Here is a 12500-nt window from a genome sequence, read left to right as displayed (position 1 = left end):
AACGACCTTACAACCAAATACCATGAATATTGACCCCAACTCTCATGTCTCTCTCTCTCTCTCTCTCTCTCTCCTGAAGAAATCGTCCCTTCTTCCTCTTTCTTTTTTTCTTCCTTTCTCTCCTCGTGATGTATTGCAAGTGTGTGTGTGTGTGTGTGTGTGTGTGTGTGTGTTGTGTTGTGTTGTGTTGTGTTGTGTGTTTCACTGTTTGATCTGCTGCAGTCTCTGACGAGACAGCCAGACGTTACCCTACGGAACGAGCTCAGAGCTCATTATTTCCGATCTTGGGATAGGCCTGAGACCAGGCACACACCACACACCGGGACAACAAGGTCACAACTCCTCGATTTACATCCCGTACCTACTCACTGCTAGGTGAACAGGGGCTACACGTGAAAGGAGACACACCCAAATATCTCAACCCGGACGGGGAATCGAACTCCGGTCCTCTGGCTTGTGAAGCCAGCGCTCTAACCACTGAGCTACCGTGTGTGTGTGTGTGTGTGTGTATGCTTAATGCCTGCACGCACCACACACTCCTTGCCAATACTGCACGGCGACGCCTCTGTTTAGTCAGACATCTCTCTCTCTCTCTCTCTCTCTCTCTCTCTCTCTCTCTCTCTCTCTCTCTCTCTCTCTCTCTCTCTCCTACATCTGTCAGCGTCAGGGCCTGCTTCCAACACACACACACACACACGAATTCCTCTTCAACACAGCACATCACACGGACCAAAGCAAGCATGACACACACACACACACACACACACACACACACACACACACACACACACACACACACACACACACACAGAGCCTCACTTCCATTCCCACATTTCATAGCAGACCACGCCCCCAAAACACAGCCCCGCCCATAACCTCCCCACGCCTTACCTTCCTATACCACGCCCATGCCACGCCCACTGCAGCCTTCCTTACCCTATCCTGCCTCGCCCTATTCCTTATTCCGCATCCTCACGCACGTACACACAAACACACAAACGCACTTCACTTCCTCAAAGCCACACCTATGTCGGCGCACCTTTAATTAACAGGTAACGATGCTCATGTAAGTCAGCTCACAGCAATACTCTTACGTAATGAAAGGAGCAGGTAATCGATGCATAATTGCCTGCCAACGGTATTTAAACAGCGTCACTTAAGGGAATGCTAGTAACTTAAACAGTCCCTAGTAATTGATAACACTGCTGGGACTTAATACTCTCTCTCTCTCTCTCTCTCTCCACTACTTTTTCTAATACCATGTGGGGTTTTCACGGGAATTTATGGGCTAAAGGGGATACTTTTTGGGGTACCTCTTCTCTCAAAGCCTACCCGCTAGGAAACCATCGCCCCGAGTGAGGAAGCCCAACCTACACTCGGACCGTGGACAGGATTCGAACCCGTGCGCTTGGAGACCCCTCGGACCCCAAAGCACGCATGGTTCCACTGCACCACGGCGGCTTCTTTTTCATTGTATCTTTTATAGAGTACTTACACGGCCTTGCTTATCTGGTTGGCTGTCTGGGCACGTGGTTCAGTTCCCAGTGGTGAGTAAAGGAAGGGCTGTCGTTTGAATTTAGCTCCTTCAGTACTAAGACGCATTTCTACCTTGAGTTTTGGGTATGATTAGACGATTTCACTTACATTAGAAAGGTTCTATGGAGGTCAGTCAGAAGATTAATGGCCAGTCTTTACTATTTTAATCCCCCACAAGTTTCTGAAGCTGAATACGTGTCATGGTCCTGAAGGGGTTAAAGGAGACGTGGCAGAAAGGAGTGGTATTATTGTACTTTGAAGTGAAGGATGAAGGGAAGAGAAAGAGTGGAATGTAAATAGAGATGAGGGTAGGTCAACACAGGGAAAGGTTGTAAAAATGAAGGGAAGAGGAAGAAAAAGTGGAGGGAAATAGGGAGAGTAGGAGAAAGAAGGGAAGAAGGTAAATTAAGGCGGGAAGGGAAAAGGTTGAAGGAAAAAAAGTGAGGTAAACAACGAGAAAATGTAAAAAAAAAAAGAAAAAAAAACAGGAGGGAAGGGAAGAAAAGGGAAAGATGAATACAGGAACGGTAAAAGAAAGAAGAAAGAAGACAAATAAAAAAAAAAAGGAAAAAGGAAAACAGAGAAAAAGATTGGGAAAAGGAAAGGAAGGTGAATTAAACACAGAAAAATAAAAAAAGAATGTAAAAAAAACTGAGACAAACAAAAAAAAAAGATAAAACAGAGAAGGAAGCAAAGTAAATAAAGACGGGAAGTGGGAAAAGAGAAGGGAAGGAGAGGATAAGAAAGGGAAGAAGGTAAAATAAAACAATAAGAGGTGATTTGGTATTTTCAAGGTAACAGCGCAAAAGAGGAAGATTGTCATTACTGGAGAGAGAGAGAGAGAGAGAGAGAGAGAGAGAGAGAGAGAGAGAGAGAGAGAGAGAGAGAGAGAGAGAGAAATTGGGATCTTCAAAGTAGCAAGGAAGATAATAGATAAGAAAAGATAAGGGAGTGAAGGAGAATGAGAGAGACACCAAGAAACAAGAGTAGGAGGAACGAACAGCAAACCATAAATAAAGCAGGGAAATGTTACAAGGACACAAGAAGGGATAAGGAACACTCAACAGGATTACATTATGAAACTAACACCAAACCACGCCCCAAAAAATAAACCTAACCTAACCTAACCAAAGCAAACCAATCAAACCAGACATAAACAATTGGATTCTAACCTTACCTAACTCAACCCAATCTTAACCTAACACAACCTAACCCAACCTAACCTAACTCATCTTAACCTAACCAAACCAAAGCAATTAAATCAAATATAACCAATTGGATTCTAACCTTACCTAACCCAATCCAATCTTAACCTAACACAACCAGACTAGAGCTAACCAAACGCAATAACCTTAACCTTAACCTAACCTAACCTAACCTAACCTAACCTAACCTAACAGAATCCAATCTTAACCTAACACAGCCAAACTAGAGCTAATCAAACACAATTTAATCCAACCTAACAAATGAGCAGAAAACATCCCATAAATAGAAAATCAATAAAGACTAGGCAGAAAGAAGATAAAGGAACATAAAAACACAACCATAAATAAATAAATAAAATAAATAAAGTAAATAGGAGAGAGAAATAAAGAGAAAACATAAAAAAAGACAAAAAGGAAAATGTAAAAAAAAAATAATAATAAATAAATAAATAAATAAATAAATAAATAAAGCAAATAAAAACAAATAAACAGAAAACACCAAAAAATATACACAAAAAAAAAATAAATAAAAACACGAGAAAAAAACACCAATGAAGCGAATGACGAGAGAGAGAGAGAGAGAGAGAGAGAGAGAGAGAGAGAGAGAGAGAGAGAGAGAGAGAGAGAGAGAGAGAGAGAGAGAGAGAGAGAGAGAGAGAGAGAGTGTAAAGAGAATATTCAGAAGAGCCACCAATTAAAACAAAACGAATTAAAGAATTACGTGATGAGGGTTAGCTTAAGAGAGCCCGCCTGGAGAACACGCGTGAAGGCCTCCCTGCTAAGCCTCGCCTCACCACGCCAGGCTGTGCTGCACGACACGACAAGTCACGTCACGTCACGCTCACGTCACGCTTACATCCTCCACGCTACGCCCTTAGCACCTCCTCAGCCGCAAAGTGGTGACTGGCGCTATGACTGACTGTGGCTAATTAACGCAAGAGTAACTGAAGAAAGAGTGGATGAGAGAGAGAGAGAGAGAGAGAGAGAGAGAGAGAGAGAGAGTGTGTGTGTGTGTGTTTAGTCTAGGAAAGGAACTGAATATAAATAGAAGAATAAGTATGATGGAAAAGAAAGCAAGACACACGACTAGAGAACACCAAAATTAAAACAAATAGCTCTCTCTCTCTCTCTCTCTCTCTCTCTCTCTCTCTCTCTCTCTCTCTAGGGGTGTGTCCTTGACCGAGTTTGTTTACTTGAGCATCGCCTCTATTCCAGTGTTGTGTGTGGGTGGTTCTCTCTCTCTCTCTCTCTCTCTCTCTCTCTCTCTCTCTCTCTCTCTCTCTCTTTCTCGGTTCCAAGAAAGTATAGCAACAAAGGGACTCTCAAAGTATGTCTCAAGCAAGTAAGTCCTCCTCCTCCTTCTCCTTCTCCTTCTCCTCCTCCTCCTCCTCCTCCTCCTCCTCCTCCTCCGCCACAAGAGGCTTCATATTTTCTACAGTTTCTCCTCTGGTCTTCCTTCCCGTTTTCTTTTTCTCAAGCCTTCTAGCAATTTGTTGTAGACGAAGCAGGAGTGAAACAGATGAATGTTCGCCCCCAGAGAGAGAGAGAGAGAGAGAGAGAGAGAGAGATGGAAAAGATAAAGTAAGATGCAAGTGGAAATAAAGAATGTGATGATAAAGAAAGGCATGAGTGAATACGACTAAAAATAAAACAAATAACGAGGAAACAAAAAAAAAAAAAAAAAAAAAAAAAAAAACATGAACATTTACAGAACATTCGTGAAGAGAGAGAACAAAAGTAAAGGAAAAGAACATCAATAACATCAATAACAATAACATCAAACCTTTTTTCGACACAAATTATGGAGACTACAATTCAAGTGGACCTTTTCTTTGTTCTAATATTCACTTTTTTTGCCCTTGGTAGTTCTCTCTCTTACATAAAAGGAAAAAAAAAAAAAATTGAATCTGTCACAAAGAGCCGTGGTGCAGTGGAACCATGCATGTTTGGGCTCCGAGGGGTCTCCAAGCGCACGGGTTCGAATCCTGTCCACGGTCCGAGTGTAGGTTGGGCTTCCTCACTCGGGGCAGCGGTTTCCTAGCGGGTGGGCTTTGAGATAGGAGATACCCCAAAAAGTATCCCCTTTAGCCCATAAATTCCCGTGAAAAGCCCACATGGTGTAAATAAAGAGCTGATAAAAAGATTTCAGAAGGCAGACTTGACCATTACACAGGAGCAGCAAGCATGGAAAGGCAGAAAGAAGACCCATGTGTTGTCTCTGTGCTTCCCTCTCGTCCTCTCTTTCGCTTCAATAGAGGAAAGTGAAAGTCTTAGAAAACCTGTTCCAAAGATAAGCGGATTTGTTACCTTACCACTCATAACATCGCCAAGAAAGAAAGAAAACACACCACCAGCCATAATACCACTCCTAACATTGCTAAGAAAGAAAGGAAACAACACCACTATCTATAACAATACCAACACCACTACTAACATTGCTAAGAAAGAAAATAACAACACCGCCAGTCATAATACCAGTTCTAACATTGCTAAGAAAAACACCACCACCAGCCATAACAATACCAACACCACTCCTAACATCGCTAAGAAAGGAAACAACAACACCGTCAGCCATAATACCACTCCCAACATTGCTAAGACAGAAAGGAAACAACACCACTAGCCATAACAATACCAACACCACTCCTAACATTGCTAAAAAAGAAAGAAAACAACACCAGTCATAATACCACTCCCAACATCGTTAAGAAAGAAAGAAAAACAACAACACCAGTCATAATACCAGTCCTAACATCGCTAAGAAAGGAAACAACACCATGATGTTTTTGTTTATTTTCTATTCGTTCTATTTTTATGTTTTATTTTATCATTTTCTTTTTCTTTTTTTTTTCCATTAAGATTTTTCCTCGTTCTTTTTTTTTTATGTATATGTAAACACTGCTAAGAAACAACACCAGTCCTAACATCGCTAAGAAAGACAACACCACCACCAGCCATAACAATAACACCACCACTCCTAACATCACTAAGAAAGACAACACCACCACCAGCCATAACAATAACAACACCACTCCTAACATCGCTAAGAAACACAACACCACCAGCCATAACAATAACAACACCACTCCTAACATCGCTAAGAAAGACAACACCACCACCAGCCATAACAATAACAACACCACTCCTAACATCACTAAGAAAGACGAACAACACCACCAGCCATAACAATAACACCACCACTCCTAACATCGCTAAGAAAGACGAACAACACCACCAGCCATAACAATAACACCACCACTCCTAACATCGCTAAGAAAGACGAACAACACCACCAGCCATAACAATAACAACACCACTCCTAACATCGCTAAGAAAGACAACAACACCACCAGCCATAACAATAACAACACCACTCCTAACATCGCTAAGAAAGACAACACCACCACCAGCCATAACAATAACAACACCACTCCTAACATCACTAAGAAAGACAACACCACCACCAGCCATAACAATAACAACACCACTCCTAACATCGCTAAGAAAGACAACAACACCACCAGCCATAACAATAACAACACCACTCCTAACATCACTAAGAAAGATAACAACACCACCAGCCATAACAATAACAACACCACTCCTAACATCGCTAAGAAAGACAACACACCACCAGCCATAACAATAACAACACCACTCCTAACATCGCTAAGAAAGACAACACCACCACCAGCCATAACAATAACAACACCACTCCTAACATCGCTAAGAAAGAAAACACCACCAGCCATAACAATAACAACACCACTCCTAACATCACTAAGAAAGACAACACCACCACCAGCCATAACAATAACAACACCACTCCTAACATCGCTAAGAAAGACAACACCACCAGCCATAACAATAACAACACCACTCCTAACATCGCTAAGAAAGACAACAACACCACCAGCCATAACAATAACAACACCACTCCTAACATCACTAAGAAAGACAACACACCACCAGCCATAACAATAACAACACCACTCCTAACATCGCTAAGAAACACAACACCACCAGCCATAACAATAACAACACCACTCCTAACATCACTAAGAAAGATAACAACACCACCAGCCATAACAATAACAACACCACTCCTAACATCGCTAAGAAAGACAACACCACCACCAGCCATAACAATAACAACACCACTCCTAACATCGCTAAGAAAGACAACACCACCAGCCATAACAATAACAACACCACTCCTAACATCGCTAAGAAAGACAACACCACCACCAGCCATAACAATAACAACACCACTCCTAACATCACTAAGAAAGACAACACCACCACCAGCCATAACAATAACAACACCACTCCTAACATCGCTAAGAAAGACAACACCACCAGCCATAACAATAACACCACCACTCCTAACATCACTAAGAAAGACAACACCACCACCAGCCATAACAATAACACCACCACTCCTAACATCGCTAAGAAAGATAACAACACCACCAACCATAACAATAACAACACCACTCCTAACATCACTAAGAAAGACAACACCACCACCAGCCATAACAATAACAACACCACTCCTAACATCACTAAGAAACACAACACCACCACCAGCCATAACAATAACAACACCACTCCTAACATCGCTAAGAAACACAACACCACCAACCTACACTCCATCACAACAGAACCACATAAGACACCACCATGCTATCTACTAAGCGCCTCCACATTCCTCCCTTCACTATTTCCCTTACAGTGAGTTGTCGACGCTATTTATAAACCTCCATCTTTTTTTTTTTTTTTTTTTAACCTTTCCTCTTCCTGTGATCCAAATATCTGCAATCCTACAGAACATAATCTCTTAAAATATTTCCGCGTCAAAAAAAAAAAAACCAGCAATTCATCACACACTTCCTTCATTGCGTTCTATAACCTTCACGTTTCCAAACCTTGACTTTCCCCGCCGCGATGAGATAACAGAAAGGTGAACACATGACACCACACGAGATCTGCTTTCTTGTCTTCACCTATTTCTCATTGATTTATCTTTTCTTCATACTGGATTGCAAAAACTGAATATTTGAACAGGTTAACAGTGACCGTCTGCTCTAACTTGGCTCCTGTGTGTGTCTGAATGGTGTGTTGGGGAGTGTAATAATAATAATAATAATAATAATAATAATAAAATAATATGCGGTTTATTATGAATTGCAGTACATACATACTGAAAATATACATATGGGGATTGGGAAGGGCTTAAGATTAGTATATTAGCTTGGTAGTGTGTGTGTGTGTGTGTGTGTGTGTGTGTGTGTGTGTGTGTGTGTGTGTGTGTGTGTGTGTGTGTGTGTGTGTGTGTGTGTTTAGTTTATCGTTGTGTTACATTTGTTAGGTTTATTTTTATGTGTGTGTGTATGTGTGTTTGTATTTACTCTCTCTCTCTCTCTCTCTCTCTCTCTCTCTCTCTCTCTCTCTCTCTCTCTCTGTTAATTGAAAACCATGATTCATTAATGTTTTTCATCCTTGACACACGTGCTGACAAATGGATTGATGGATAGACAGATAGATATAGAGATAGATAGAGATAGATAGATAGAGAGAGAGAGAGAGAGAGAGAGAGAGAGAGAGAGAGAGAGCATATCCACAATGATTTACTGTTCACATTTTGGTATCTATCTATTGACGATAAGAGTGACAAAAGTTTATGAGGGTTTGCTTATAAATCAGTAGTGTGCTTCCGAGTCGATAAACTAAAGCTATTCATCTCTCTCTCTCTCTCTCTCTCTCTCTCTCTCTCTCTCTCTCTCTCTCTCTCTCTGTTTCTTTTTCTTTCTCTTTTCCTTTCTCTCTTTCTTTCTTTTTTTCTTTCTTTCTTTTTTTCCTTTCTTTATCTCTTTCTCTCTCCACAAATTTTCTAAGGAAAAGTTGTCAAAGGAGAGAGAGAGAGAGAGAGAGAGAGAGAGAGAGAGAGAGAGAGAGAGAGAGAGAGAGAGAGAGAGAGAAATAAATCCAATAAAGAGAGGCGTGACAACAGAATGAGGACTTGACATCACCTCTCTTCCTCAATTCTTCTCTCTCTCTTTCTCCTCTTCCTCTTCATCCTCTTTTTCTTCACTCTTCTCTCTTTCTTTCGTTTTAGTAGAAGCTGTGATGATGGGACACACATACATGCTCTCTCTCTCTCTCTCTCTCTCTCTCTCTCTTTATATAATTGTGACAGGATTTCATTTATAGATTTCAGTTCACAGTCAATTTTATGGATTTCCTTGTGTGCTGGTGGTTCTACAAAGGTGCCAGAAAGTTCGTCCAAGTGTGTGATTGTGTGGCTGATTGGTGACTAAGGCTTGGTGTGGTTTGCCCTTAACCTCTTCAATACTGGGACACATTTTTACCTTGAGATTTGTGTGCGATTTGACGATTTTATTGACATTAGTAAGGGTCTACAGTCAGAAGATTAATGGCCAGTTACCACTACCTTAATCCTCACATAAGTTTCTGAAGCTGTATAAAATCAGTGAATAGTAAGCAGAGTGAATATGGAAACGTGTCATGGTACTGAAGGGGTTAACGATACTTGCATAAGGTAACATGTAACCTTATCTTGGTGTTTGGGTGCCAGTGAGGTGTTGGTGTGTACATCTTTCCTTCACTCCTTATCACTCTGAGACATCTTTACTTGTTCCATAGCCACTTCAAGTCTTTAACACCTTCAGTAACAAGATACGTTTTCATATTCATTTTGGTTACAATTTGGTGATTTTATACACCTTCAAAATTAAAATAGTGAAGACTCTGCCCAGTAATCTTCTGACCTCCATTGACCATTCCTGATGTAAGTAAAAATCTTTTAATTGTACATAAAACTCAAGGTAAAAAAAAAAAAAAAAGCATGTCAGTATAGTAGGGATTTAACAGCGCAGAAATTGAAAAAAAAAAAAAAAACATTCCTTTTAATTTCCTAATATCTTTTAATGTTTATAAAGCTTTAGTGCAGCAGTGAAAAGGTTAAAATCAATTAGCGGTGACAGATGAAGTGCTATGCCTTGATTTACGTGTGAAGCAGCAAGTAGTCATTCCCTGAGGAAGTGAAGCGACAGGAGTGGACAGCTGTGAGACTTGTTTGGGAGGAAAAGTTCACATTTGTTGAGAGTAAGACAGGAATTGAGAGTAAGACAGAAATGAGAGTAAGACAGGAATGAGAGTAAGACAGGAGTAAGACAGGAGCAGACAGCTGTGAGACATGTTAAGGAGAAAAAGCTCACATTTATTGAGAGTAAAGCCAAGAAACAGGAACGTAGAAATTCAACAAATCCCTTCTTTTTAACCCCTTCAGTACCAGGACACGTTTTAATATTCATTCTGCTTACTACTTGGTGACTTAATGCAGCTTTAGGAACTTAAGTGGGGGTTTAAAATAGTGAAGACCCCGGCCATTAATCTTCTGACCCCCATAGACCCTTCCTGATGTCAATAAAATGGTCTAATCGTACACAAAACTCAGGGTAAAAATGTTTCCCAGTACTGAAGGAGTTAATCGCTCACTTTCTTTAAATACTTATAAAAATCTAATGGTTTATTTCAGATGTTGCTAAATGTTTTCGTGTCGCAGTGAAAGGGTTACAGTGAATCAGAGGTGAGATAAAAGTCTTGTATCTTCATTAACATTTAAGACAGATTTTCATTTCCTGAGAGAGAGAGAGAGAGAGAGAGAGAGAGAGAGAGAGAGAGAGAGAGAGAGAAACAGAAAAATAATAATAATAATAATAATAATAACTGACTAAGAGCTTTTCCCCTCCTCTCTCCCTCCCCTCCCCTTCCCCTCCCTCCCCTCAAAAGTGAACAGTTTTTAAAGGTCACCCAAACAGGAAAAGGGGAAAAATGAAGTATAACATGATTTACCTAAGAATAAGTTTCCATTTGTTGAAAGACTGGGAATCAAGAAACAGGTGTCAGTCATTCAGGTGTGTGATGAGAGATGCTACACCTGGACTCGTGTGTGGGAGAATGAGTTTATACATTTCTATTGGCCAAGATCGTGTGAAGTTAGGTTAAGTTAGTTCGGATTGGTTTGGGTCAAGTTAGGTTAGGTTAGGTTAGGTTAGGTTGGGTTGGGTTAGGTTGGGTTAGGTTAGGTTAGGTTAGGTTAGGTAAGGTAAGGTAAGATTAAGGTAAGGTAAGGTTAGGTTAGGTTAGGTTAGGTTAGGTTAGGTTAGGTTGGGTTAGATTAGATTGGGTTAGGTTAGGTTGGGTTGGGTTGGGTTGGGTACCTTCACCTGGCTTCACCTGTACCCACCTGCCCACCACACCGATTCCAACGTCACGGCACGCACAAATTCAAGCTTATACCTGTCCAATACCCGTGGCTGATAAATACTGACGCTATGGATAACTATACAACTCCTCTCTCTCTCTCTCTCTCTCTCTCTCTCTCTCTCTCTGAACCCGAGACCTATTTCTCTATCTAATCCTGGCAACCTTCTCCATCCACCCAACTTTTTCCTTCTCTCTCTCTCTCTCTCTCTCTCTCTCTCTCTCTCTCTCTCTCTCTCTCTCTCTCTTACCCTACTTAAATTCTCGATCCCCTCTTCCTTCCCTCCCTGCCTTCCCTCCCTGCTCTCTCTCTCTCTCTCTCTCTCTCTCTCTCTCTCTCTCTCTCTCTCTCATCTCCTTGCCCAGTAGCCTTTATGTATGTTGCATGTGTTTTCTTATTAATGTTAATTCTTGGTGTATTGTTCTATATTAATGCTGTTATTGCATGATTTGTATACCCCCTCTCTCTCTCTCTCTCTCTCTCTCTCTCTCTCTCTCTCTCTCTATTATTGTTTTCATTATTATCATTATTACTATTCTTCTTATTACTATTACAATTATCATTATTATCATTATTATTATTGTTGTTGTTTTATTGCTGCTATCGATATTAAGCCATTCATTATATATTTTCATTTTCTTTTTATCATAATTTATATTTTCATTACTATTACCATTATTATTTCTCTTTCGTTTCGCTCCAGCGTTCCCGTGACTCACATTCAAAGATTTAAAACACCACTGATTTAAAACCTTGCTACAAATCTGCCACTAAAAATATATATACATACTTCCTGAACCATTAACACCATGACGCGTTTCCATATATTCTGTTTACTATTTGGTGATTTTATACAGCTTCAGAAACTCATGTGGGGATAAAAATAGTGAAGACTGTGGCCATTAATCTTCCGACCTCCATAGACCCTTCCTAATGTCAATAAAATGGTCTAATCGTGCACACACCTGAAGGCGAAAATGCGTCTCAGTATTGAAGAGGTTGATGTAAATTTATAGTTCACAAATAATGAAGATAGATACTCAGTGAAGGAAAAAGAGAATGAGGCAAACTGTTTACAGGTGTGTGTGTGTGTGTGTGTGTGTGTGTGTGTGTGTGTGTGTGTGTGTGTGTGTGTGTGTGTGTGTGTGTGTGTGTGTGTGTGTGTGAGCCATGACACCTAAACAATATTTACCTGGTTATCGTAATCTCGTGTGTAAGTTTTGGCAATATTTACGTTGTTTTATCGTGTTATTTATTTCTATTGACTTCAACGTGTGTGTATATAGAAACTGACTGACTGACTGACTGACTAACTGACACACAAACCACCTTACTCAACACAATCACAGCGACAGTACCCATAAACACACACACACACACACAGACACTATACAACTTCACAACATAATATTCCTTCACATCTCTAAAAAAAAAAATGTTACAGCGTGTCCCCAGCACGTAACGAGGCT

At 40.6% G+C, this 12500-nt stretch overlaps 1 protein-coding gene across 3 annotated transcripts in view; it reads right to left on the bottom strand.

Moving 5' to 3' along the window:
- Positions 1-12500, bottom strand: part of LOC123506338 (protein yippee-like 2) — a 130883-nt gene that overhangs the window by 32956 nt on the left and 85427 nt on the right. The gene's annotated exons all lie outside the window — the stretch shown is intronic.

Source organism: Portunus trituberculatus, chromosome 19 (assembly GCF_017591435.1).
Source record: "Portunus trituberculatus isolate SZX2019 chromosome 19, ASM1759143v1, whole genome shotgun sequence".
Lineage (NCBI taxonomy): Eukaryota > Metazoa > Arthropoda > Malacostraca > Decapoda > Portunidae > Portunus > Portunus trituberculatus.
This window is presented reverse-complemented; position numbering and strand designations above follow the sequence as displayed.